Here is a 25,967-nt window from a genome sequence, read left to right as displayed (position 1 = left end):
ACAGGGAGGCTGTTTCCCCTCGTGGGAAAGTCTGAAACTAGGCCTCACAGTCTCAGGAGTCAGCCATTGAGGACTAAGATAAGGAGAAATTTCTTCAGTGAGAGGGTTGTGAATCTTAGGAACCCTCCACCCCAGAGCTGGATGCTCAGTCGATGTGTCTATTCAAGATTGAGACTGATAGACTATTGGGCACAAAGGGAATTGATGGATATGGGGATAGGGTGCTAAAGTTAATGGGTAGAACTTAATACTCGTGACCGGATACCCGTCCACCAGCTGGAAAACCGGCAGGAAACCCACGTCGATCATTTTCGGAAGGTCTGATGGAATTTTATGACAATGAGGAACTTATCTGGGCAGCATCGGGACTCTCGTTGAATTAAGCCAGGGCAGAAATCCTGCTTCGGAGAGCTGGCAGCCAATCAGAGGCTGGCAGCTCTGCGCTGGCTGCATTGTCACCAGGAGGGGCGGCTACTGCCTTCAACAGGGGTTGACAATGGAACCCTGGAGAGAGTTAAGTGTGGTCGGGATGGGCATACTGGGGAGGGGTGAGATGATGGTGAGGGGGGTCAACAGAAAGGGCAGGGGGCGTCTTCCAGCAAAACCCCTCCCTTCCCCATGCTGGATCCCTCAATCGGACACGGAGTTTCTGAGTACGAGAGAATACCCCTCCCACCCCCACACCAGATGCAAGTTGAATGCCAGCGGCAGTGGGATGAGGCCCTTAAGCCACCCTCTGCCCTTCCTGCCTGGGGCCTGATCAGGGGAAGTAGGGAAGATGCTGGGGTCTCCACCGCCTCCTGCCCAATGTAGAAACGAACCGTGATCTTATTGAATGGCAGACCAGGCTCGATGGATTGTATGACCTACTCCTGCTCCTATTTCTTACATTCTTATTTCTCTGCAAATTTGGGTGTGTCCATAACTGACAGAACTATTTTCTGTTAAATATTTTAAGTATTTACGCGCTGGGTGAAAAGGAGGTCAGATTGTAGGCTGATCAACATGTCTCTGGCATTACAGTCATTGCAGGCAAAATGACTAGAGACTGCATTCCTAAATAAACACTTCCAGGTGGGTAAGCTATTTATATACAAATATTGCAATGCGTCATAAACCTCACTGGGAAAAACCTCTGCAGAGTTCTTGACGAACACTGTCTTTTACTTCCTGCATGTATAAGAATGATAATTCTGAGGCCTGTAGGCAACTGTGAACCTCACTTGATTTAAGCAGCATTAGGGAAAGCAATAGGATCAATTGTAATGTTCATTCATGATGTGGAATTCATCAATGCTGAGTCATAAGTACTGTCATAGCCAAATCTATTTAACATTCCAAGCCCCCACTCCTGAGCTCTGCATTGTAATGGGGATTAAGGTTAGTTAAGGATGGCAGTGGCGATCTAGTTAAGCAGGAGAAGTATGTAATGAGGGGGAAGATCTGGTGAACTAGAAAGGGAACAATCCCCTACTTGACTAGAAAACAACAACTTAAGCAAGATGAGAAAAAGGGACAGCACAAATAAACTGGGTTGAAAATTTATATAGAAAACATTGGGCAAATGAGTCATTCAGAAGTTTGAGGTTAAAGAGTTGTCCCCGACCGAGTGTTGCAGACTGGCACATTCCAAAGTCCAGGACTACGTGCTGAGGGGCGCACTAAAGCTTGGGGCAGCCGCCGCAAAGGCGTAATGGGGAAGGGTCACTGCCTAAGACCTTTCTGCCACAGTGCACCGAGGGGCTGGGAACTGTTTAAATCCCTTTGGGCTGTACAGCTCAAAATGAATGTCTGCAGATGATTGTAATATTCATTGTTTGTACTGATGCACCTTGTGATACATGTTGTAAAAGTTGAACCGGATTGTATTTTTGTAATGGTGATTTTGAAATGGTTTGGAATGTGGTTGAAGATATTTTATGAATAAAGTATATTTTTGCAAAAAAAACCTCCTTTTGAATCAAATTTAATAGAGGTGTTCAAATTATGGTGAAGGAGGTTGATTTAGTAAATATGGAGAAATTGTTGAGTGGGTTGATAAGCAGAGGGCAGAGGTTTAAGATGCTTGACAAAATAACCAGAGGGGAGACGAGGAGAACGTTTCTCATGAGTTTTTACGATTTGGAATACACTGCCTGAAAGGGTGGGTGAAGCAGGTTCAATAGTAGCTTTCAAAAGGGAATTAGATATCCACTTGAAAAGGAAGTATTTGCAGAGTAATAGGAAAGATCAGGGAATGGGACTGATTGGATAGCTATTTCCAAGAGAATTTCACAGGCATGATTGACTGAATGGCCTCCTTTCGGCTGTAAGGGTCCTTGATTCTAGGATGAGTTGTTTAGGGTACAAACTAAAAGATTTCCCACATGAAGTACTACATGTACTTCACTACATGAAGTGGCTACATAAAGGTGTAGCAAAAGCTGGAATGTCTTGGATAAGTCAAGAAATTCAAATTAAGACCAGACTTAAAAAGAGCCAGATGACAAATCAGGAATAATAGCGCAAGAAATTCAAATAATGTAGAAAATATAAAGGAGTAACAATTAAACTGATTAAAAAGGCTGAGGAGGCCTGAAGAAAGATTGGCAAATGTTATAAAGGAAAGGGAGATAGTGGTGTATTGGTAATGTCACTGGTTTGAAGGTCCATGGGTTCAAACCCCACCATAGCAACTATTCATGGGATGTGGGCATTGCTGGCTAGGCCAGCATTTATTGCCCATCCCTAATTGCCCTTGTTCAGAGAGGCATTTAAGAGTCAACTACATTGCCATGTGTCTGGAGCCACATGTAGGCCAGACCAGGTAAGGGCAGCAGATTTCCTTCCCTAAAGGACATTAGTGAACCAGATGGGTTTTTACAACAATTGACAATGGCTTTTTGGTCATTGAATTCAAATTCCACCACCATGGTGGGATTCAAACCCAGGTCCCTGGAGCATTACCATGGGCCTCTGGATTACTAGTCCAGTGATATTACCACTCCGTCATTACCTGGTAGAATTTAAATTCAATTAATAAAATCTGGAATTAAAAGTTTCTGGGTTTTAATTTTAGTGACCATAAGACTATCATACACAAAGATAAAAACAAAAAGCTAAAAGCTACTGCGGATGCTGGAAATCCAAAACAAAATAAAAACAGAATTACCTGGAAAAACTCAGCAAGTCTGGCAGCATCGGCGGAGAAGAAATCAGTCAACGTTTCGAGCCCTCATGGCTCTTCGGCAGAACTGAAGCATAGTTTCAACAAGGGAGAAATATAAATTGGTTTAAGGTGGGTGGGGGGGAAGAGACACATTGAGGGTGTGGTGTGAACAGATAATCAAAAGATGTCAGAGACAAAAGGGTCAAAGAGGTGTTGAAGGTGGTGGTCTTTGTCTGAGAAAAGTGCTAATTAAGAATGGAAAACAGGATATTCAAAGTACAGCTCTAGTGGGGGTGGGGTGGAAAGACTAAAGGTTTTAGTTTTAGATTTAAAAATAATGGAAATAGGTGGGGAAAGAAGAATCTATATAAATTATTTTAAAAAAAAGGGCGGGTGGGGGGGGAAAAGAAACGGGGTGGGGATGGGGGGAGGGGGAGTTTAAGATCTAAAGTTGTTGAATTCAATATTCAGCCCAGAAGGCTGTAAAGTGCCTAGTCGGAAGATGAGGTGCTGTTCCTCCAGTTTGCGTTGGGCTCCACTGGAACAATGCAGCAAGCCAAGGACAGACATGTGGGCAAGAGAACAGGGTGGAGTGTTAAAATGGCAAGCGACAGGGAGGTTTGGGTCTTTCTTGCGGACAGACCGCAGGTGTTCCGCAAAACGGTCGCCCAGTTTGCGTTTGGTCTCTCCAATGTAGAGGAGACCGCATTGGGAGCAACGAATGCAGTAGACTAAGTTAGGGGAAATGCAAGTGAAATGCTGCTTCACTTGAAAGGAGTGTTTGGGCCCTTGGACGGTGAGGAGAGAGGAAGTGAAGGGGCAGGTGTTGCATCTTCTGCGTGGGCATGGGGAGGTGCCATAAGTGGGGGTTGAGGAGTAGGGGGTGATGGAGGAGTGGACCAGGGTGTCTCGGAGGGAATGATCCCTACGGAATGCCGCCGGAGGTGTGAAGGGAAGATGTGTTTGGTGGTGGCATCATGCTGGAGTTGGCGGAAATGGCGGAGGATGATCCTTTGAATGCGGAGGCTGGTCCTCTACATTGGAGAGACCAAACGCAAACTGGGCGACCGTTTTGCGGAACACCTGCGGTCTGTCCGCAAGAAAGACCCAAACCTCCCTGTCGCTTGCCATTTTAACACTCCACCCTGTTCTCTTGCCCACATGTCTGTCCTTGGCTTGCTGCATTGTTCCAGTGGAGCCCAACGCAAACTGGAGGAACAGCACCTCATCTTCCGACTAGGCACTTTACAGCCTTCTGGGCTGAATATTGAATTCAACAACTTTAGATCTTAAACTCCCCCTCCCCCCATCCCCACCCCGTTTCTTTTCCCCCCCCACCCGCCCTTTTTTTTAAAATAATTTATATAGATTCTTCTTTCCCCACCTATTTCCATTATTTTTAAATCTAAAACTAAAACCTTTAGTCTTTCCACCCCACCCCCACTAGAGCTGTACTTTGAATATCCTGTTTTCCATTCTTAATTAGCACTTTTCTCAGACAAAGACCACCACCTTCAACACCTCTTTGACCCTTTTGTCTCTGACATCTTTTGATTATCTGCTCACACCACACCCTCAATGTGTCTCTTCCCCCCCACCCACCTTAAACCAATTTATATTTCTCCCTTGTTGAAACTATGCTTCAGTTCTGCCGAAGAGCCATGAGGGCTCGAAACGTTGACTGATTTCTTCTCCGCCGATGCTGCCAGACTTGCTGAGTTTTTCCAGGTAATTCTGTTTTTATTTTGTATAAGACTATCATAGATTGTTGTAGAAACCTATCTGGTTCACAATGTCCCTTTAGGGAAGGAAATCTGTCATTCTTACATGGTCTGACCTACATGTAACTTCAGATTCACAGCAATGTGGTTGACTCTAACTGCCCTCTGAAATGGCCTAGCAAGCCACTCAGCTCAAGGGCAATTAGGGATGGGCAACAAATGCTGGTCTTGTCAGCAATGCTCACATCCCATGAAAGAATAAGTTTTAAAAAATAGTTGAAGATTTTATCAATGAATTAAAAATATACTTAAAAGAAAGGAACAAAGGGATAATGGAATAAATGACTTGGATGCCCTCTGAATTATCATTCATTTTGGGTGAATTTGGGGTGGTAAATAGAATAAAATGATTATTTGTGGCTACTGCCTCAAATCCACTGCATCAGGGTCAATGGGAATAAAAATGAGAGATGTAAAACTATGACCAATATGCCCATTTAATACTATCCCACACAGCCAAAATGACCCCTTATGCGCACAACCATTGCTGATTGGAATTTTTGGCACTTTTTGGAGAAATACAATCACCCTACCTACAAAGACTTCTTAAAACCACATAGGCCCTTTGTGCCAATAAACATATTTTAACCCTTACTCTACAATCCTGAGAGGCCCCAAGTGAGGTGAGGCTGCAAGAAAAAATTCTCCTTATCTCTCTTCCAGTTATTTTGCCAATCATCCTAAATCTCTGTTCCCTGTTTATCAACCCACCCAGCAGTGGAAACAATTTCTCCGTATTTACCCAATCAATCATTGACCACTAGTTGGGATAGTCCTCCCAGGAACTTAGGGACATGGTATGCCTCCCATCTCAGTACTGCACCAGTCCCAGCAGCTTTCATCACTAATAGCATCTCTCAGTGATGGCCACAGTGTAGTCACAGACTCTGGGCTCAAACATTTCCTGCCCCTTGGAGAGCGAATGGATTGGGGCTTCAATTGGAGCACCTTAAAGGGGCAGTCCTGCAATGCTACCCCTCACGGTGACATGTCTGGGCCCTTCATAGCTCTTGATCCAATGGCCATGCTGGTGCCAGAAGGCTGCCTGGGTCAGACAGCCCTAGCAGGCTCTGCATTACTGCAGTCCCTGGTCAGGCTAATGGGCTAATGAAAGGGCACAAACCTAAGGTGAGTAAATTAAAGGCCATCTCAATCCCATTCCTTACAATGTGGGGAGGTGGTGGCATGGTGGTATTGTCACTGGACTGGTAATCTAGAGACCCAGGGTAATACTCATGGCAGATGGTGGAATTTGAATTCAATAAATATCTGGAATTAAAAGTCTAATGATGACCATGAAACCATTGTCGATTGTCATAAAAACCCATCTGGTTCACTCATGTCCTTTAGGGAAGGAAATCTGCTGGCCTACATGTGACTCCTGACCCACAGCAATGTGATTGACTCTTAAAAATGCTCTGTGAACAAGGGCAATTAGGGATAGGCAATAAATGCTGGCCTAGCCTGTGATGCCCCCATCCCACAAATGAATAAAAAAATTGTATTTGCAGAACAGAAACAGACCATTTGGCCCAGTAGGTCCATAATGGGGTATAGGGAGTGACTGGGTGTTTGGCGTTGAGATAGAGGATCAGCCATGATCCTATTGAATGGTGGAGCAGGCCTGAGGGGCCAAATGACCTACCCTGCTCTTATTTTCTATATTTCTATGTTTCCATACGAGCCTCCTCATACATACATACATACCAACAAGGAGCAGGAGTAGACCATTTGGCCCCCTTGAGCCTGTTCCACCATTTAATAAGATCATGGCTGATCAGGTAGTAACCTCAAATCTGCATCCCACCTAACCCCGAAAGCCTATCACCCCCTTGCTTACCAAGAATCTATCCATCTCCGTCTTAAAAATATTCAAAGACTCTGCTTCCAGCACCTTTTCAGGAAGAGATTTCCAAAGACTCACAACCCTCTGAGAGAAAAAAATTTCACCTCATCTCCATTTTAAATGGGTGACTCCTTATTTTTAAACATTGACCCCTAGTTCTAGATTCTCCCACAAGAGGGAACATCCTAACATCCTCTCCAAATCAGGACACCTCAGGGTCTTATATGTTTCAATCAAGTCGTCTTTTACTCTTCTAAACTGCAAAGGATACAAGCCCAGTCTGTCCAACCTTTCCTTACAAGACAACCCACCTATTCCAGGTATTAATTTGGTAAACCTTCTCTGAACTGCTTCCATTTACATCCTTCCTTAAATAAGGTGACCAATACTGTACACAGTACTCCAAAAGTGGTCTCACTAGTGCTCTGTATGAAGCATAACCTCCCTACTTGTGCATTCAGTTCCCTTTGCAATAAATGATAACATTGTATTAGCTTTCCTAATTACTTGCTGTACCTGCAAACTAGCCTTTTGCGATTCATGCAGTAAGACACCCAGATCCCTCTGCACCTCAGAGCTCCCACTCTTCCTTATCTCAGTCTATTAATCTATCTTTCTATTCCTTTCTCCTTCATGTATTTAGTTGGCTTTTCCCTAAATGATTCAAAGCTAGTTGCCTCAGGTATAAGCTACTTGAGGTCGCTGAACACAAGCATTTCATGAGCCCTTGAATAAGCCAGGTCAACATTCCACCCACCGTACTGCAACCACTCTCAGAAGTAGGTAGGGGATCATTTAAAGCAGGCACATTTGGCTCACATCAGGATAATAATTAGTGTGCAGACATTTCTGTATGTCAGTACAAACACAATGCTTTTTGAAATGGCTGTCTGCAGAATGTTCCTATTGTAGCTGATCACACTGCAATGTTAGTTGACATGAATATCAATGTTGGTTGTTGAGATGTTGTTTTTATCTGAGGGCGGCAGGACTGGGAGAGTTGGATATGGTTGTTAATGCAGGGGTACAGGGATTGTTCAGCTAAAATGCTTTTTAACGAGCTGCTGCCAAAGAGCTCTGGCTGGAGGCAAACTACCTGCTTCCTCACCATTCAGTAGTCCCTCCACATCCTCTTCCTCATCATGCTTAAGGTTCTCCTCCAATTCTGTCTCCATGTGCTGCCTCTGTTACAGATCAAAGTTATGGTGCATAGAGCTAATTATTATGGGATTCACTCTCTGGGCTGTACTGGAAGAAATCACCAGGCTGGCCCTGGTTTTGGAATCATTATTTGAGGACTTTAATGGTCTGATTGCTAAGGGTTCATATTGACTCACAGGTCTAATTGTAGTGGCGATCTGGAGAGGAGTGTGGGTTTATGAAAGGAATCAGGAGCCAAGGTCTGTTGCCATGTGGTGTGGGTACACCCACAGTGCTGTTAGGGAGGGAGCTCCAGGATTTTGACCCAGCAACAGTAAAGGAACGGTGACATAGTTCCAAGTCAGGCTGGTGAGTGGCTTGGAGGGGAACTTGAGGGTGGTGGTGTTCCCATGCATCTGCTGCCTTTGTCCTTCTAGTGGTAGTGGTTGTGGGTTTGGAAGGTGCTGTCAAAAGAAGCGTTGGTGAATTCCTGCAGTGCACCTCGAAGATGGTACACACTGCTGCTACTGCACATTGGTTGTGGAGGGAGTGAATGTTTGTGGATGGGGTGCCAATCAAGCGCGCTGCTTTGTCCTGGATGGTGTCAAGCTTCTTGAGTGCAGTTGGAGCTGCACTCATCTAGGCAAGTGGAGAGTATTCCTGAAGAATCCTCCACCTTTAAGCAGCCATTATCCTTCAAGGTTCTAGTCTTCCATCATCACCACCAAAAATTTGCTTGTTCCATCTTTGGCAATGGCTTGTAACCCTGAGCGTCGGACCCTTACCTGGGCCTGAGGTGAGTTGCAAAAGGGCAGCGTTACCCACACCCTGAGATCTCAAATGACCCTGCTACCCTGTCAATGGATGTAAGGCTTTATGAAACAATTTGGAACATTACTAATGTTTCGACACATCACAAACATATTATCTATTATATAGACCATAGACATGGTCAGTATTGTATTGCTAAATCAAAAGTGCTACTCTTTTTCCCACTCTCTTTATTCATGACCCAATGTTCTTATTACTGCAGAGATAATTGTTTGGAAAAGCACCATCAGTTGTGGACAGTACTGGCCTCCTACACTGCCCCCCACCCCACATCCTCCATTCCAAATGTTTCCCAAGGCAAAACAAAACACACTGGGTGGCCAGAGATTTGAAACAGAAAAACAAGCAGACAGCCAAATCTGAAATTAGCCATCTGCAGTGGCCCTCACTAACATTTTCTGTGCACAATCAGCCCATTTTAACTCATAATGTCAGAACTTGCACTTGTGTAATTAATGCATTAGGACAGAAAGTACTGCAAATGCAATTGTGGTGTAGCTCATTGGCTGTGAAACATGTTGGGACATCCAGCATCTATTGTGGAAGTCACTATTGAATGATATAGTGGGGCTATGAGGAAATTGGGTCACTCTTTCTGAGGGCTGACACTGGCATGGTGGGCCGATTGGCCTCCTTCTGTGCTGTATGATTCTCCGAAAGGTAAGTTGTTTCTCTTTTTGGTCAGTCTGCATCTGGAAAGAGAAAACAAACTGAGCTGCTGTCTATTGCTTACAATTTTTACTTCCAGCATTTGCCACTTTTCCCCAGTCTAACTGATCAGAACTTGTGGATGTGTGCTAATTAACTCACTCCAGTGGAACAATGGATCAACTTCCTACAGCAGCATTGTATGTGTGAGATAAAGGAGAAGGAATATAGAGGATGAAAGAAGAATAAAGAAAGTTGACAGTACTGATGGTTCAGGCATTATGGCCTGAATTTTACAAAGGGCTTGGGGACTCTGAAATTAGGATATAATGCGGCTCCCAAGCCTGCATTTGCTGGCAGCGGGACCTGCTCGGCAATTTTAACCGCAGGTGACCGTCTAATTGGCTGCCTGTGAGCTAACTGTTCAATTAAGGATGGCGGGCAGGCTCCTGCTGCTGTCAGCCCAACCACAGGGCCTCTGAAGCCTTAGCAGCGCCACTGGGAGAGATGGTCACTGCTGACGTATGCAGGAAACTTCAGGAACTGGCCCAGGTAGATAAAAGATAAAACTAAAATCACCCTTCCAAGTATCGGGAGATCCTTCCAGGGAGATCACTAGGGATGTGGGGTCTGCCTTCCCCAATAGCCTCAACGTCACAGCATAGAGCAGCGCCCCCTCTGCCTTCCCCACCCCCCCACCCCCCTCACCCCACCTCCCACAGTCTGCCTCAGGGAAACTGGCCTCATTTAGCTGGCAGCCTTCTCATATGGTGGGGAAGGGTGGGGGGGAGGGGGGAGGGTCGGCAAAATGCTGACAGCATCATAAAATTGCCCCTAATTGGTCCTTTAGCATAACGGCCACAGACAACGGCCATTACTCAGCACCATTCAGTCCTGTCAAGGAAGGAGGAAAAGCACTGACATGCCCACCACCTTTGGAGCCAGAGATCCCTCACCATGGGATGGAATCCATTGCTTTCTGTTGTGGAAATAACATGGGAACTGGGAATTGAATAAAAAATAGGGAAGTTATGCTTCAGTTATACAGGGTTTGGTGAGACCACACCTGGAGTACCCAGGCAAGGAAGAGGCTGCAGGATGAGGGCTGTACTGGGGGAGGGTGGGTTATCCCAGGGTGTATGTGGGGGCACATGTTGCTCTGTGCAAGTGGCCTCAGGACGGTGAGGGCTGAGGAGGCAGTCTCCAAAGGAGATGAGGCGTGTGTGAGAGAGTGACTGGTGGTGTGCCTTGAGCTGGCATTGAGTGAGATGCCAGTGAATGTGTGATGGCCTTGTGAGTATGTGAGTTTACAGTGATAAGATGGTTGCCTTATCCTGGCAGCACGGATGAGATCATGCATCCGTTTTCTGCACTGGATGGCCGATCTCTTATGGGCAGCATTGGCACTGACCACCTCTGCCGCTACCCCCCAAGCCAGAATGTGAGATTACTGGACCTCCTGTGCCCAGAGCAGAGCTGGAGGACATCACGAGGGGCCTTCAAAAGGCGTTCCAGTGACGGGTCACTGAACTCTTCTTGGCTTTCAGGGCCATGTCTTCACTGGAGCAGACCTGGGCAGCTGCAGTTTAGATATGGCGCCCGGAGTGAGGAAACAGTGAGGTAACAGCATGGCAGGCAATTCAGAGGTCGTCTGCCAAAGAGGCAGCATGCTCATTGCTGCTTAATTAATGGGGTGGGAAGTGGACAATACAGCGCGATAACCTGCCACTGCAGCTGACGGGTAAAACATTGTTTTTCATGCTCGCTACCGCACTTGATGCAAATCTGGAACGATTCCTCCCAGACTTACTAACCTTCAACCTTGACATTAGAACACAGCAGGGGGGCTGGCCAAGGCTCGAGAGAGGTGGTACACAGGCAGTGGTGCGCCTGTGGGTAGATCTCCCTGGAGGCGGCGATTTAGGATGCTGCATCCAGGAGCTCTTGTCGGGTTGTTATAATGATATAAAGGCACTAATCACTCATAAAGGATTGGTTAAACAAGTTGTGGGTTCATTTTTTATATTCATTCGTGGGATGTGGGCGTCACTGGCTATGCCAGCATTTATTGCCCATCCCTAATTGCCATGGAGGAGGTGGTGCTGCCTTCCTGAACCGCTGCAGTCCATGTGGTGTAGGTACATCCACAGTGCTGTTAGGGGGGGAGTTCCAGGATTTTGAACCAGCGATACTGAAGGAACGACGATATATTTCCAAGTCAGAATGGTGTGGCTTGGAGGGGAACTTGCAGGTGATGGTGTTCCCATGCATCTGTTGCTCTTGTACTTCTAGATGGTAGCGGTTATGGGTTTGGAAGCTGCTGCCTAAGGAGTTTTGGTGAGCTCTTGCAGTCTATCTTGAACATATGAATAAGGAACAGGAGTAGGCCATTCAGCCCCTCGAGCCTGCTCCGCCATTTAGTAAGATCATGGTTGATCTGAAAGTAACCTCAAATCTGCATCCTGCCTTCTCCTGATAACCTATCACCCCCTTGCTTACCAAGAATCGATCCACCTCTGCCTTAAAAATATTCAAAGACTCTGCTTCCACCGCCTTTTCAGGAAGGGGGTTCCAAAGATTCACAGCCCTCTGAGAGAAAAAAATTCGCTTCATCTCAGTTTTAAATGAGCAATGCCTTATATTTAAACAGTGACCCCTAGTTCTAGATTCCCCCACAAGAGGAAACATTGTCTCCACATCCACCCTGTCAAGACCCCTCAGGATCTTATATGTTTCAATTAAAGCGCCTCTTACTCTTCTAAACTCCAGCAGACACGAGCCTAGCCTGTCCAACTTATCCTCATAAAACAACCCGCCCATTCCTGGTATTAGTCTGATAAACCTTCTCTGAACTTCTTCCAATGCATTTACATCCTTCCTTAAATAAGGTAACCGAGCTGTACACTACTCCAGATGTGGTCTCACCAAGCCCTGTATAACTGAAGCATAACCTCCCTATTTTTATATTCCATTCTCCTCACAATAAAGGATAACATTCTATTAGCTTTCCTAATTACCTGCTGAACCTGCATACTAGCCTTTTGTGATTCATGCACTAAGACACCCCGATCCCTCTGCACCTCAGAGCTCTGCAGTCTTTCACCATTTAGATAATATGCCTTTCTTTTATTCTTCCTGCCAAAATGGACAATTTCACATTTTCCCACATTATACTCCATTTGCCAGATCTTTGCCCACTCACTTAACCTATCTATATCTTTCTGTAGCCTCCTTATGTCCTCTTCACAACTTTCTTTCCTACTTATCTTTGTGTCATCAGCAAATTAGGCAACCATCCCATCTATCCCTTCATCCAAGTCATTTATTTAAATTGTAAACAGTTGAGGTCCCAGCACTGATCCCTTCTGTAATCCTGGTAATGGGGATTGTGGTCTCCGTTGGTGGCACCTCCTGTGAGGAGGAAGAGAGGGGCAGAAGGAGAGGAGGCCACGTGTCCCAATGCAGCTTCCAGGGGAGGCAACCTGTGGGAGGAGAGGCCCAGGCACAAGGGGCACAGGGCCAGCAGGTAGTCCAAGGCAGAAGGGGCCGCAGAAGACGCCACTATCCTGCTGCCAGAGTTTACAGGTAGCAATGCAGCTACCTCAATATGTCCGAGGTGTAATGCCGAAGGAGGCTCCACCTCTCCAGGGAGACTGTGAACTCCATTTGTCAGATGATTACGCCTGAGATCACCGCCAACTATGTGGGTGGACACCCCATGCCAATGGCATTGAAGGTCACAGTGGCCCTCAACTCCTATGCCTCTGGCTCTTTCCAGGGATCAGTTGGGGATCTTTGTGGAGTCTCCCAATCAGCTGTCCATTGTTGCATCAAGCTGGTGACAGGATGTGGGTAATGACATTTATTCATTTCCATATGGACAAGGCCAGTCAGGCAGAGCGAGCCAGAGGCTTTGCAGCGATTACTGGGTTCCCCCGCATCCAGTGTGCAATCGATTGCACACATGTGGCCATCAAGGTACCAGTGGGTCAGCCGGATGAACTTGAAGCGATTCCACTCGATGAACATCCAGGTAGTGTGACCACAGGATGCAGATTCTGTAAGTCTGTGCAAGGTACCCTGGCAGCTCCCATAATGCTTATATCCTGAGACACTTTCTGGTGCCGAGGCTCTTCAGTGCTCCAGCCCAACTGGATGAATGGCTGCTGGGTGACAAGAGCTATCCGTTGAAGAAGTGGCTCATGACGCCTCTCCGCCACCCAAGAAGAGGGTGGAGGAGCAGTACTATATGAGTCATGCCTCCACACGGATGGTGGTAGAGAGGACCATAGGTCTTCTGAAGATGCGCTTCCGATGCCTGGATTGTTAAGGGGGAGCACTACAATACCCCGCAGAGTGGGTGTCACTGATAGTGGTTGCATGCTGCGTTCTCCACAATCTGGCACTGGCAAGAGGGGACCCAATGGAGGAAGAGGATCTTGAGGCAGCTCCACAGGCCCCTGAAGGATGAATCCAGTAGTGAGGCAGAAGACGAGCACAGTGAGGTGAACGCTAAGGGCGTGGAGGCAGACCTCTGTATCCTTCAGGGAGGCAGGGAGACCAGGGATGCCTTGATCCAACGCTCCTTTAGCTAGGCTGCCAAAGATCTGCTTCCACCTCATACCAGGACTGCCGCCTCCATCCTGGGATGTCTGAAATGACCCTTTCATTTGAGCCCAAAGTCCACTCAGTGCCTGTGCAATAAAGTTTAGAGCCACTCATGTCCAGCATTACATGCTGGTGTACCCTCCGCCAAGAAAATAAAAAGGTGAAGCATCTTCAGGCCATTACAATATAAAAAAATTATGTCACTTTCACAATCCAAATTAGCATAAGCTTCTCTGGTTTTCAATTCCACACCAGTATATGTTTACGAGTGCTATGTCTTGGTGCCGCCCACCCCCTCCCCACTGTTGGCAGCGGCATTGGAGACAATGTCTCTCTGACTCTACTGTCTTGTCGGCCTTGATGACCTTGGTGGTTATCCTCTGGCCAGTGTAGCCTGCGTTGGCCCTGCCTGGGAGAGAGCGGCCAGTGCCACGGCTGGCATCTCCCCAGTCATCGCAGCCTCATCAGATGGCACGGTCACTGGCAGAGTGAGGAGCCCACAGAGACAACAAGCAGCTCGTGCGCCAACGTGAGGTCACTCTCGACCTCCCTGCTCGCCATTGATGGATGGGCACCTAGCTGGGATACTGGGTGCCTCATCGATCTCTCACACTACCCCTGACTGCATGAAGTCATTGCCTGTGTGAGGGCTGGCAGGTCCGACTGCAACCCCAGGAACCCCTGATTCTGCCCTTGGCGCTGTCTTTCCATGAGACTAGCCACTCTTTCAATGGAGGAGGAGTGCACTCGGCCATCAGTATCAACGCAGTGCTTATTCTCCTCATGGATTCCTCCACACCAGAGACCATGGCACGCATACCCTTATGGATCTCCACCAGATCCGTCGCACATCCCGCTGGACATCCAGCATCTGCCGCCTAATGGATGACTCCAGAGGCTCATCATCTGCCTTCGACTCAGCATCATCCTGGTCTCCAGCGATCCTCTGACTGCTGGCACCCTGGGCACTTTGCCTCTGCCTGCTCCTCAAGTGACTGTGAAGTGCCCTCACCACTGTGTTCTGACATTCTTGCTGTACATCTAACGCCCACCGAGTTGCTGGTATCTGCACTCGCGCCTGGTTCAGAGATCGGGTGTGACGCAGGTGCAGCTGAAGCCCAGTGGTCCTCTGGCATCAGGGGTGGCTCTTCAGGGTCCTGCGAACGAGCGCGTGCTGGCGAATCTAAGGGAGAACAACGACATGTCGTTAGTTTAAGTCATCACAATGTCACTGTGCATGCCAGGCACCCTGGTGAGACAATGGAGATCTGCATCATGGTGCCATTGTCTTGTTTTGAAGCTCCCGTCATTGAAGGGACTACTCAAGAATGTTTGCACCATCTGAAACTCTCAACTCTGTGCACTGCACTCTAACCTTTGTCTGACACACCAGCCCCTCCATGACCAGCTGATCGAGGTGCATGGCGCCTCTCCAGCTCTAAGGTGTCCTGTTCACATCTTGTAAGGATTAGAAGGTTTGAGAGGCCTCCGCCTGTCCTTGACCTCTCAATGTTGTTATGGCTCATCTTCTCCTGAAAGAACAGAGGAGCATTGATTAGTCCACTCTCTACCTGTAGCGCCATTGCAGCCTGGTCAATCCCACCTGAGGAGCTCCTTGCAGGGCACATCTGAATTGTGGCCCTCGAGCCGCAAGGCACTCAGTCCAAGCAGCCAGGGCTCATCCCCTTGGCCAGCTCCAGCATCATTGACAGTTGGCGCTCAGACTCTAACATCCCCGAGTTTCACAGGGGGATGTCCAGCCCTTAACACTTCACCACACTGATCCATGCTAACACGGCACTGCCCCTTCCCGAGCGCAGCAGGATATTGAACTTTTTGCGGCACTGCACCCCTGTGCGCTGCACAACGCTGTGGCTGCTGACCTGGCCAGCCACCTCCTCCCAAACTCTTTTTGTCTGAGGCCTCCTCCTTCCATTTCTGGGGACGAGAGTGTCCCTCCTGGCAGCATCCTTCTCCAGGAGGACCGCGAGGCACTCGTCCGAAAACCATGAGGCCGAGTGCCTACCCAGCCTGCCCTCCCGCCTGGCCTCTCCAGCCTCAGCTGAGGTCATAGCTTCACTCTCCAGAATGCAGAGGATATGTTCTTCCTTGGCAGCCTTCAAGGAGCTGCCTGAGCCGTTTTTAAACTGCCCGCCAGGTCGCCATTGGACCCGCCCCCTGACAAGCCCCCACCCCCGCCCGGTCCTTCCCGACCATTGGGAAGACATGTTTCACACTGGGCAGGCCTTAATTGGCCAGCCAGCGTGAAATTGTGGTCAGGGGCTGATCATGGGCAGGGGCCCGTTTACCGACTGGTCCTGGGCCCACCGATCTCGCACGCGCCCAACAAGGGTAAAATTCAGGCCATGATTTCCCTTTCACAAAACCATGTTGACTCTGCCTGATTACCTTAAACTTATCCAAGTCCCCTGCTATAGCTTCTTTAATAATAGCTCCTAACATTTTCCCTATGAAAGATGTTAAGCTAACTGGCCTGTAGTTTCCTGCTTTCTGTTTCCCTCCCTTTTTGAATAATGGAGTTACATTTGCTACCTTCCAATCTAATGGAAACTTCCCCAAATCTAGGAAGTTTCGGAAAATTAAAACTAATGAATCAACTGTCTCACTAGCCACTCCTTTTCAGACCCTCGGATGAAGTCCATTAGGACCTGGGCATTTGCCAGTCCACAGCTTCAACAATTTATTCAGTACCACTTCTTTGGTGATTGTAATTTTCCTGAGTTCCTCCCTACCTTCCATTTCCTAATTTATAGCTGCTGCTGGAATGTTACTTGTATCCTCTGTGGTAAAGACTAATGCAAAATACTTGTTCAATTCATTTGCCACTTCCTTGTTTTCCATTAACAAATCACAAGACTCACTTTCTATAGGACCAATGCTCACTTTGTTAACTCGCTTCTTTTTAAATTATTTATAGAAACTCTTAGCACCTGTTTTTAAATTTCTGGCTAGCTTTCTCTCATGCTCTAACTTTTCCCTCCTTATTAATCTTTTAGCCATCCTTTGCTGTTCCTTATATTCTGTCCAATCTCTGGTCTTCCACCTATCTTTGCACAATTATATACATTTTCTTTAACTTTGATACTATCTTTAATCTTTCTAGTTAACCGCGGATGGTGTTTGTCCCTTGGAATTTTTCCTGCTTGTTGGAATGCATCTATTCCGTGTATTCTGAAATGTCCCCTTAAATGTTTGCCACTGCAGTTCTATTGACCTATCCCTTAACCTAATTTGCCAATTCACTTTAGCCAGTCCTGCTTTCGTGCCCTCATAAATGCCCTTATTTAAGTTTAAAAACATAGTCTCAGACCCGCTCCTCCCTTTCCCTCAAACTGAAATGTAAAATTGAAGCATATTATGGCCACTGCTACCTAGGGGCATCTTCACTATAAGATCATTAATTAATCCCAACTCGTTGCACAATACTAGGTCTAGTATAGCCTACTGTCTGGTTGGCTCCGGAACGTGCTGGTCTAAGAAAATATTCTGGAAACATTCTATGAACTCCTCACCTAGGCTACCTTTACCCATCTGACTTTTCCAGTCTATATGGAGATTAAAATCTCCCATGGTTATCTCTGTGCCTTTCTGACAAGCTCCCTTTATTATTTCCTTTATGCTCCATTCTACCATGTGCTTACTATTAGGGGGCCTGTACACGACTCCCACAAGTGACTTCTTGCCTTTACCATTTCTCATCTCTACCCAAACTTTTTCCACATCCTGGTTTCCTGAACTTAGGTCATCCCTCTCTATTGTGCTAACACCATCATTAACTAAGAGGGCCGCCCCTCTACCTTTTCCTCGCTTCCTATCTTCCTAAATGTCCAATAACCTTTAATATTCAGGTCTGAATCCATGTCCTCCTGTGGCCATGTCTCTGTAATGACTATCAAATCGTACTTATTTATTTCTATGTGTACTCTTAGTTCATCTGTTTTGTTTCGAATGCGTTGTGCATTCAGATACAGAGCCTTTAGTTTTATCCTTTTATTCTTTTTATAACCTCTCGTCTTATCTGTTGATTTACTGTTAGATTTGTACTCTCTATCACTTCCTGTCATGGCCTGTTTTTCATTTCCCATAATAATATCTTTTCTTTTGCCTTGTCTCTACTCACTGGTTTACCACATCTTGCCAAATTTGTACCCTTGCCTCCACTACTTAGTTTAAAACTCTCTCTACTTCCCTAGTTATGCGGCTTGCAAGAACACTCATCCCAGCATGGTTCAGGTGTCGACTGTCCCAACAGTACAGATCCCCCTCTCCCCAATAGTGGCGCCAGTGTCCCATGAACCAGAACCCACTTCTCCCACACCAGTCTTGAGCCATGCATTCATCTCCCTAATATGATGTGCCCTATACCAATTTGTACGTGGCTCAAGTAATAATTCAGAGATTATGACCTTTGAGGTTCTGCTTCTTAATTTGGTGCCAAGCTCCTCATACTGACTATGCAGAACCTCCTTCTTTGTCCTGCCTATGTCATTGGTACCTACATGGACCACAACGATTGGGTCCTCTCCCTCTCACTGCAAGTTCCTCTCCAGCCTGGAGCAGATGTCCTGAACCCTGGCACCAGACAGGCAACACAGCTGTCTGGACTCTCACTCTTTGCGATAGAGAATGGTGTCAATCCCTCTGACTATACTTTCTCCTACAACCACTACCTTCTTTGTAACTCCCCTGGCTTGAATGGCTTCCCGTACCACGGTACTATGGCCAGTTAGCTCATCCATGCTGAAGCCCCCACTCTCATCCAAACAAGCTGAAAAATCCTCAAACCTGTTGGACAATTGCAAGGGCTGAGGCTCCTGCACTCCTGCCCTCTGGGCCCCCTTACCTGCCTCAATTGCAGTCACGCTTTCCTGTTCCTGACTACTGACCAAATCAGAAGACTCTATCTTAAGGGGTGTGACTGCCTCCTGGAATAAAGTGTCCAGGTAACTTCCCCCTCCCTGATAGGTCGCAGTGTCTGCAGCTCGGCCTCCAACTCAATAACTCAGAGCTGAAGTTCCTGCAGCTGCAAACACTTACTGCAGATGTGTTTGCCCTGGATCACAACAGTATCCAGAAGCTCCCACATCTTGCAATTGCAGCACATCACCTACCCTGCCATCTCCAAAATGTGTTAAGTAATTAATTGCTAATTAATTAATCATAATTAATAAAGCTTATACTTCCCAATAGGTTTTGGCACTGCCAGTAAACTTTACAATACTGATGAAACAATGCAGTAGCCACAATACTGGTAAAAATAATAATATCAGTTACTGCTTTACCTGCTCCTTCTGCTGCACCAAAGTGGGAATCAAATACTGGAGGCTGAGCAAGAGTAGAAGAAAAAAATATGCACCTCCTCCCCACCCTTCACCGAACACCACACTCAGCACACTTTACTTCTTGCAGCAAACCTTATCTAAAGTACCTCTTTCCCACTATATACCAAATTCTCACTTTGAACCAAATTCCCAAATATACTCACTTGGTCTCTGTCTCACGCAGGCCGAAGTCTCCCCTCTGTGTCCAGCTGCCTCTTGCTGACCTGCTTCATCAATGACCTTCCTTTCATCACAAGGTCAGAAGTGAGTATGCTCGCTGCTGACTGCACAATGTTCAGCACCATTCGCGACTGCGCGGATACTGAAGCAGTCCATGTCCAAACGCAGTAGATGGTACATGCTGGAGGGAGTGAATGTGGATGGGGTGCCGATCAAGTGGCCTACATTGTCCTGGATGGTGTTGAGCTTCTTGAGTGCTGTGGAAGCTGCACTCATCCAGGCAAGAGGGGAGTATTCCATTACACTCTTGACTTGTGCTTTGTAGGTGGTGGACAGACTTTGGGAATTCAGGAGGTGAGTTACTCACCGCAGGATTCCTAGCCTCTGACCTGCTCTTGTAGCCATAGTATTTGCATAGCTAGTCCAGTTCAGTTTCTGGTCAATAGTAACCCCCAGGATGTTGATAGTGCGGGATTCAGCAGTGGTAATGCCATTGAATATCAAGAGGCAATGGATAGATTCTGTCTTATTGGAATGGTCGTTGCCTGGCACAAATATTACTTGTCAGCCCAAGCCTGGATATTGTCCAGGTCTTGCTGCATTTGGACATGGACTGCTTCAGCATCTGAGGAGTCACGAATGATGCTGAACATTGTGCAATCATCAGTGAACATCCTCACTTCTGACCTTATGATGGAAGGAAGGTCATTGATGAAGCAGCTGAAGGTGGTTGGGCTGAGGACACTACCCTGAGGAACTCCTGCATTGATGTTCTGGAACTGAGATGATTGACCTCCAACAACCACAACCATCTTCCTTTATGCTAGGCATGATTCCAACCAGTGGAGAGTTTTCCCCCTGATTCCCATTGACTCCAGCTTTGCTATGTCTCCTTGATGCCACACTCAGTCAAATGTGGCCTTGTTGTCAAGGGCAGTCACTCCCATGTCATCTCTGGAGTTCAGCTCTTTGGTCCATTTTTGAACCAAGGCTGTAATGAGTTCAAGAGCTGAGTGGCCCTGGCAGAACTGAGCAGGTCAGTGCTAAGCAAGTGCCACTTGATAACATTGTTGATGACCCCTTCCAATTGATGGTGCTGTAATCGGTTGGGTTGGATTTGTCGTGCTGTTCATGGATGGGACTTGCTGGAAGGATGCCAGTGTTGTAGCTGTGCTGGAACAGCTGGAACCAAGTAAGGGTGGGTTTTTACAACAAGCAACAATGGATTCATGGTCATCACGGTTTTTAATTCCAGATTTTTATCGAATTGAAATTCCACCATCTGACATGGTGGGATTTGAACCCGGATCCCCAAAGGATTACCCTGGGTCTCTGGATTACTAACTCAGTGACAATATCACTACACCACCACTTCCCCCAGTATAGCTCATTTATTAAGACTAGGCACATGAAAACATATATAGGTGGATAGAAAACTTGAAGACATCAGATCTGTGCTGTGTTCTGCTCATGGGAAAAAGTGAAACTAAAACTGGATCGCATGACACGCTTCTCTTCCAGTGATGTCATGCTGCCATCCCTTATAGGCATATTACAACATCCCTCTTTCTTTTTAAAGATACTTCCGCCCCCATCCAAAGAAATATAGCTATTTATAGTACACACTCATGTTTAGTTACCATTATATAAGTGTATAGAGCAGATGAATCATTGAGTCTCTAAAGCATAAAGGCAATCTGCAGGTGTGCCCAGATCTTGTAATGGTAACCTTATCTGGCGTTGTCTTTAATTGCTCACAGTGTCATTCTTGGATGTTGTTCCTGGTTGGATTTGGGATCTTGTCCTAGATGCAATAGGATCGTATGGTTGTTGAGGAGCTGGAATGGATCTGATGTGTCCTCGATTACCTCTCAGCATTGCGCCTTTGTGTGTAATGACTTCACAGGACGCTGGTTCTGAACAAATCCTCATCACCTTGGCTGGTTGCCACGTACCTTCTGTGGGGTTCTGGATGCAAACTTGCTGTCCCAACTGTAAACCTAGCAATTCTGTACCTGCATTTTTATCATGTATGTTTTTCATCTTCTCTTGCAGTTTTAAAGGTTTCTCTCTAGGTTCTGAAAGGGTAGAATTGGTAAGAGTAGGTAAATTGGTGTGCACTGGTCTGCCAAACATGAGCTCTGCCAGTGATGGAATAGTTGCACTTAAAGGTCACTCTCAGATGTAACATTGCAAGGTGTAGATCTTGCTCGGCCAGTCTACATTTGAGAATTAAGGATGTGAACCATTCGTTTAGCTAGGCCATCAGATCTAGGGCAATGAGTACAAGAAGTAGTGTGTTCAATATTCCACTTCTCACACATATCCTGAAATAGCTTAGCAATAAATTGCAGACCATTATCTGCAATGACCTCCCTAGGCACATCAAATAAACTGAAAATAGCACTTAGAGTATGCTTGATGTATTGTGCAATTGTCGAATAATTGGGTACTTGATAAAATAGCCAATGATGACGATGAAGTGCCATGGACATGAAAGAGGTCAGATGCGATTTTGAACCAAGGATGAGTAGGAACTTCGGAGAGGGATGCAGTTGACGTTTCGAGTCCATATGACCCTTCATCAAAACCTACAGACTCAAAACATCAACTGCATTCCCCTCCGCAGATGCTGTCAGACCTGCTGAGTTTTTCCAGGTATTTTTGTTTTTGTTCTAGATTTCCAGCATCCGCAGTATTTTGCTTTTATATGAGTAGGAACTTCATGGGGAATCAATGGTTCTTTGTGCTGACTTGGCATATGTTCTTGACATGCCTCGTATTTCTTGATGATGACTTCAATGTCATTATTCATACCCGGCCAATAAACTGTTTCTCTTGCGAATCTTCTTGTCCAATCCATGCCCATGTGTTAGTGATGAAGCTGATAAAGAATATCAGGTTGCAAAGATACTGGTATGATAACCTACCTGCCTTTAAAAATGACTCCCCAGGAGATGCTTAGCTCATCCTGATAAGGCCAAAATGGTCTCATGTATTCTTAGGCATGCTGAATTGAATCAGGCCATCATTCAATTATGGTTTTCCACTGTTTCTATAGTGTAGAATCTTTTGCTGTTTCTCCTTGTAACTGTTGGCATTTGCATTGCGCAAAACGTACTAGATCAATTGACAGATCTGCAATCTCCTGCAAGCGTAACATTAAAGCTCCCTTAAAACAGTCAATGTTGTTAAAACATTCTGGATATTTTGATGTTAGGTCGGGAACTGGAGTGGTAGGAGTAATGCCTGAGGTCAATCTATCTTGTGATGTCTGACTAATTCCATGGATTATCACTAATGCAAGGTCACAGTATGTTGGTAGACCGACAATGACTGGGCCTTTAGTCTCCACAATGTAGAACATTTGTGGCATCCAGGAGGATTGATTGCACTTGCACTCCACGACTATGGATCCTGCATATAGAATTAGTGAACCGGTTGCATGCTGAAAGTTTCAAAGCAGTAGGTTTCGCCATGGCCTACTGTGCCTGTGGATACTTGTTCCTTAGAATTCGCAGGGTAGTATGCTGGTACTTGCCCCAGGTCAAACTTGGCCAATAACGAGTGGTTAACAATTTTCTTAGGGAAGATAATTTGAACCTTGGCTAACACTTCCAATGGTGTGACGGTATCTATGTTTTCCACAAGATTGACAGTGTGAAACATGTGTTCACAGCTCTTCGTCTCATCGTGCACATCATCATCATTTTCTGGTTTGTCAATCACCTCATGTACATGTTTCTGATGGGATACTGGATGGTCATTCTTATTGCTTGAATGTTCCTGTTGTGTATGGTCGGTTTGGATCAGTGCAAAGTTCCCTTGTAGCTGCACCACCCTTTGCTCTAGTGCACTGCCACTGCCAATGGCCCTTTCTGCTGCATGCCTTGCAGAATTGCTGGAAAGCTGGGCATTTCCTTGGTGCATGCAGAAGCCACACCTTCTATATTTGGTTTGGGTGTATTAGTGAGTCTGTCAACTGGGGTTGTACTTAGGACCTGTAAGCTCCATCAACCTGTGAAGATCGCTTCATACTTAAGTCCATCCTTCAGCAGCTCTTCGATGCTGTATGTTTTGGGCTTGTCTAGCAGATCTCTCTGGAATGCTTCTGTGGAAGTGGACGTGATCTCCAACTCAACAATTCTGCCTGTCGCTCTTCCCATGAAAAATCATGATACGTACCCTTTTCTCTGCATCTGCTGATGTAGTACTTTTAAAAATTTTGTAGGCTGTTGTCGGAATTACATGATGTGATTATGGAAGTTTAACCTGATTCTGAACCGGTCTCCCAATGAAGTCCATATCTTTTGGAGATCATTTAGCTCTTCTGCTGTTAGTCACATTCAGCCTGTGTAGATCTTCATTCCCAATTGCTAGAATTTTTATGGCTTGCTTGTCTAGTTCAGGCACATGTGAATCAAGAAACCATAGCTTTGTACGCTGTTTAAACATTCTGAATTCAGACAGTATTTCAGCTGCATCCAAATTCAAATGGGTAATTTTGCGGACATTTTGACAATATTCCTTTGACCTTCCTTATCCTATAGCACCTGAGATTTGTATCGCTGTAGCTGCTTTTGCAGGCTCTTCCGAAGCATCGCCTGTTACAACCACAAACTTCTCTGGCCAGATTTTTATGATCGTTTATTTTGGTTTTTGTTTGACTCCCCCTCATTTGCTATCAATCTGGCCCACACCCTGGTCGCTCACCTTTCAATCAAGGTATTCAAAAGGGAATTGGATTGCTATCTGAAAAGAGAGAATGTGCAAGGTTATAGAGTCATAGAGTCATAGAGGCCGACAGCACAGAAAAAGGCCCTTTGGCCCATCAAGTCCGCGCCGGTCAACAAGTACCTAACTATTCTAATCCCATTTTCCAGCACTAGGCCCACAGCCTTGTATGCCATGGCATCACAGGTGCACATCCAAATACTTCTTAAATGTCATGAGGGTTTCTGCCTCTACCACCCTTTCAGGCAGTGAGTTCCAGATTCCCGCCACCCTCTGGGTGAAAAAATTCTTCTTCACATCCCCTCTAAACCTCCTGCCTCTTACCTTAAATCTATGCCCCATGGTTATTGATCCCTCCACCAAGGGGAAAAGTTCCTTCCTGTTCATCCTATCTATGCCCCTCATAATTTTCTACACCTCAATCATGTCCCCCCTCAATCTCCTCTGCTCCAGGGAAAATAACCCCAGTCTATCCAATCTCTCCTCATAACTAAAACTCTCCAGCCCAGGCAACACCCTGGTAAATCTCCTCTCCATTCTCTCTAGTGCAATCACATCCTTCCTATAATGCAGATTCCAGAACTACACGCAATACTCTAGCTGTGGCCTAACCAACGTTTTATACAGTTCCAGCATAAACTCCCTGCTCTTATATTCTATGCCTCGACTAATAAAGGCAAGTATCCCATATGCCTTTTTAACCACCTTATCTACCTGTCCCGCTACCTTAAGAGACCGGTGGACATGCACACCAAGGTCCATCTGATCCTCAGTACTTCCCAGGGTCCTAACATTCATCATATATTCCCGTGCCTTGTTTGTCCTGCCCAAGTGCATCACCTCACACTTATCCGGATTAAATTCCATTTGCCACTGATCAGCCCATCTGACCAGCCCGTCTATATCCTCCTGTAATCTAAGGCTATCCTCCTCACTATTTACCACTCCACCAAGTTTCGTGTCATCCGCAAACTTACTGATTACGCACCTACATTCAAGTCTAAATCATTTATATATACCACAAACAGCAAGGGACCCAACACCGATCCCTGTGGAACCCCACTGGACACAGGCATCCAGTCACAAAAACACCCCTCGACCGTCACCCTCTACTTCCTGCCACTCAACCAATTCTGGATCCAATTTGCCAAATTACCTTGGATCCCATGGGCTCTTACCTTCGTCATCAGTCTCCCATGCGGGACCTTATCAGAAGCCTTGCTGAAGTCCAAGTAGACTATGTCAAATGCATTGTCCTCATCTACACACCTGGTCACCTCTTCAAAAAATTCAGTCAAATTGGTCAGACATGACCTCCCCTTAACAAAACTATGCTGACTGTCCTTGACTAATCCCTGCCTCTCCAAGTGTAGATTAATTCTTTCCCTCAGAATTGCTTCCAATAGTTTCCCCACCACTGAGGTTAGACTGACTGGCCTGTAGTTCCCTGGTTTATCCCTTCCTCCCTTCTTGAATAATCCCACACTGGCTGTCCTCCAGTCCTCTGGCACCTCTCCTGTGGCCAGAGAAGTTTTGAAAATTATTGCCAGTGCCCCTGCTATCTCCTCCCTTGCCTCACTCAACAGCCTGGGATACATTTCATCCGGGCCTGGAGATTTATCTACTTTTAAGCCTGCCAGACCACTTAGAACCTCCTCCCTTTCTATGATAATTTTTAAAATTATATCACGGTCCTTCTGCCTGATTTC

Source organism: Cetorhinus maximus, chromosome 17, assembly GCF_964194155.1.
Source record: "Cetorhinus maximus chromosome 17, sCetMax3.hap1.1, whole genome shotgun sequence".
Classification (NCBI taxonomy): Eukaryota; Metazoa; Chordata; class Chondrichthyes; order Lamniformes; family Cetorhinidae; genus Cetorhinus; species Cetorhinus maximus.
Note: the sequence above shows the minus strand (reverse complement) of the source record.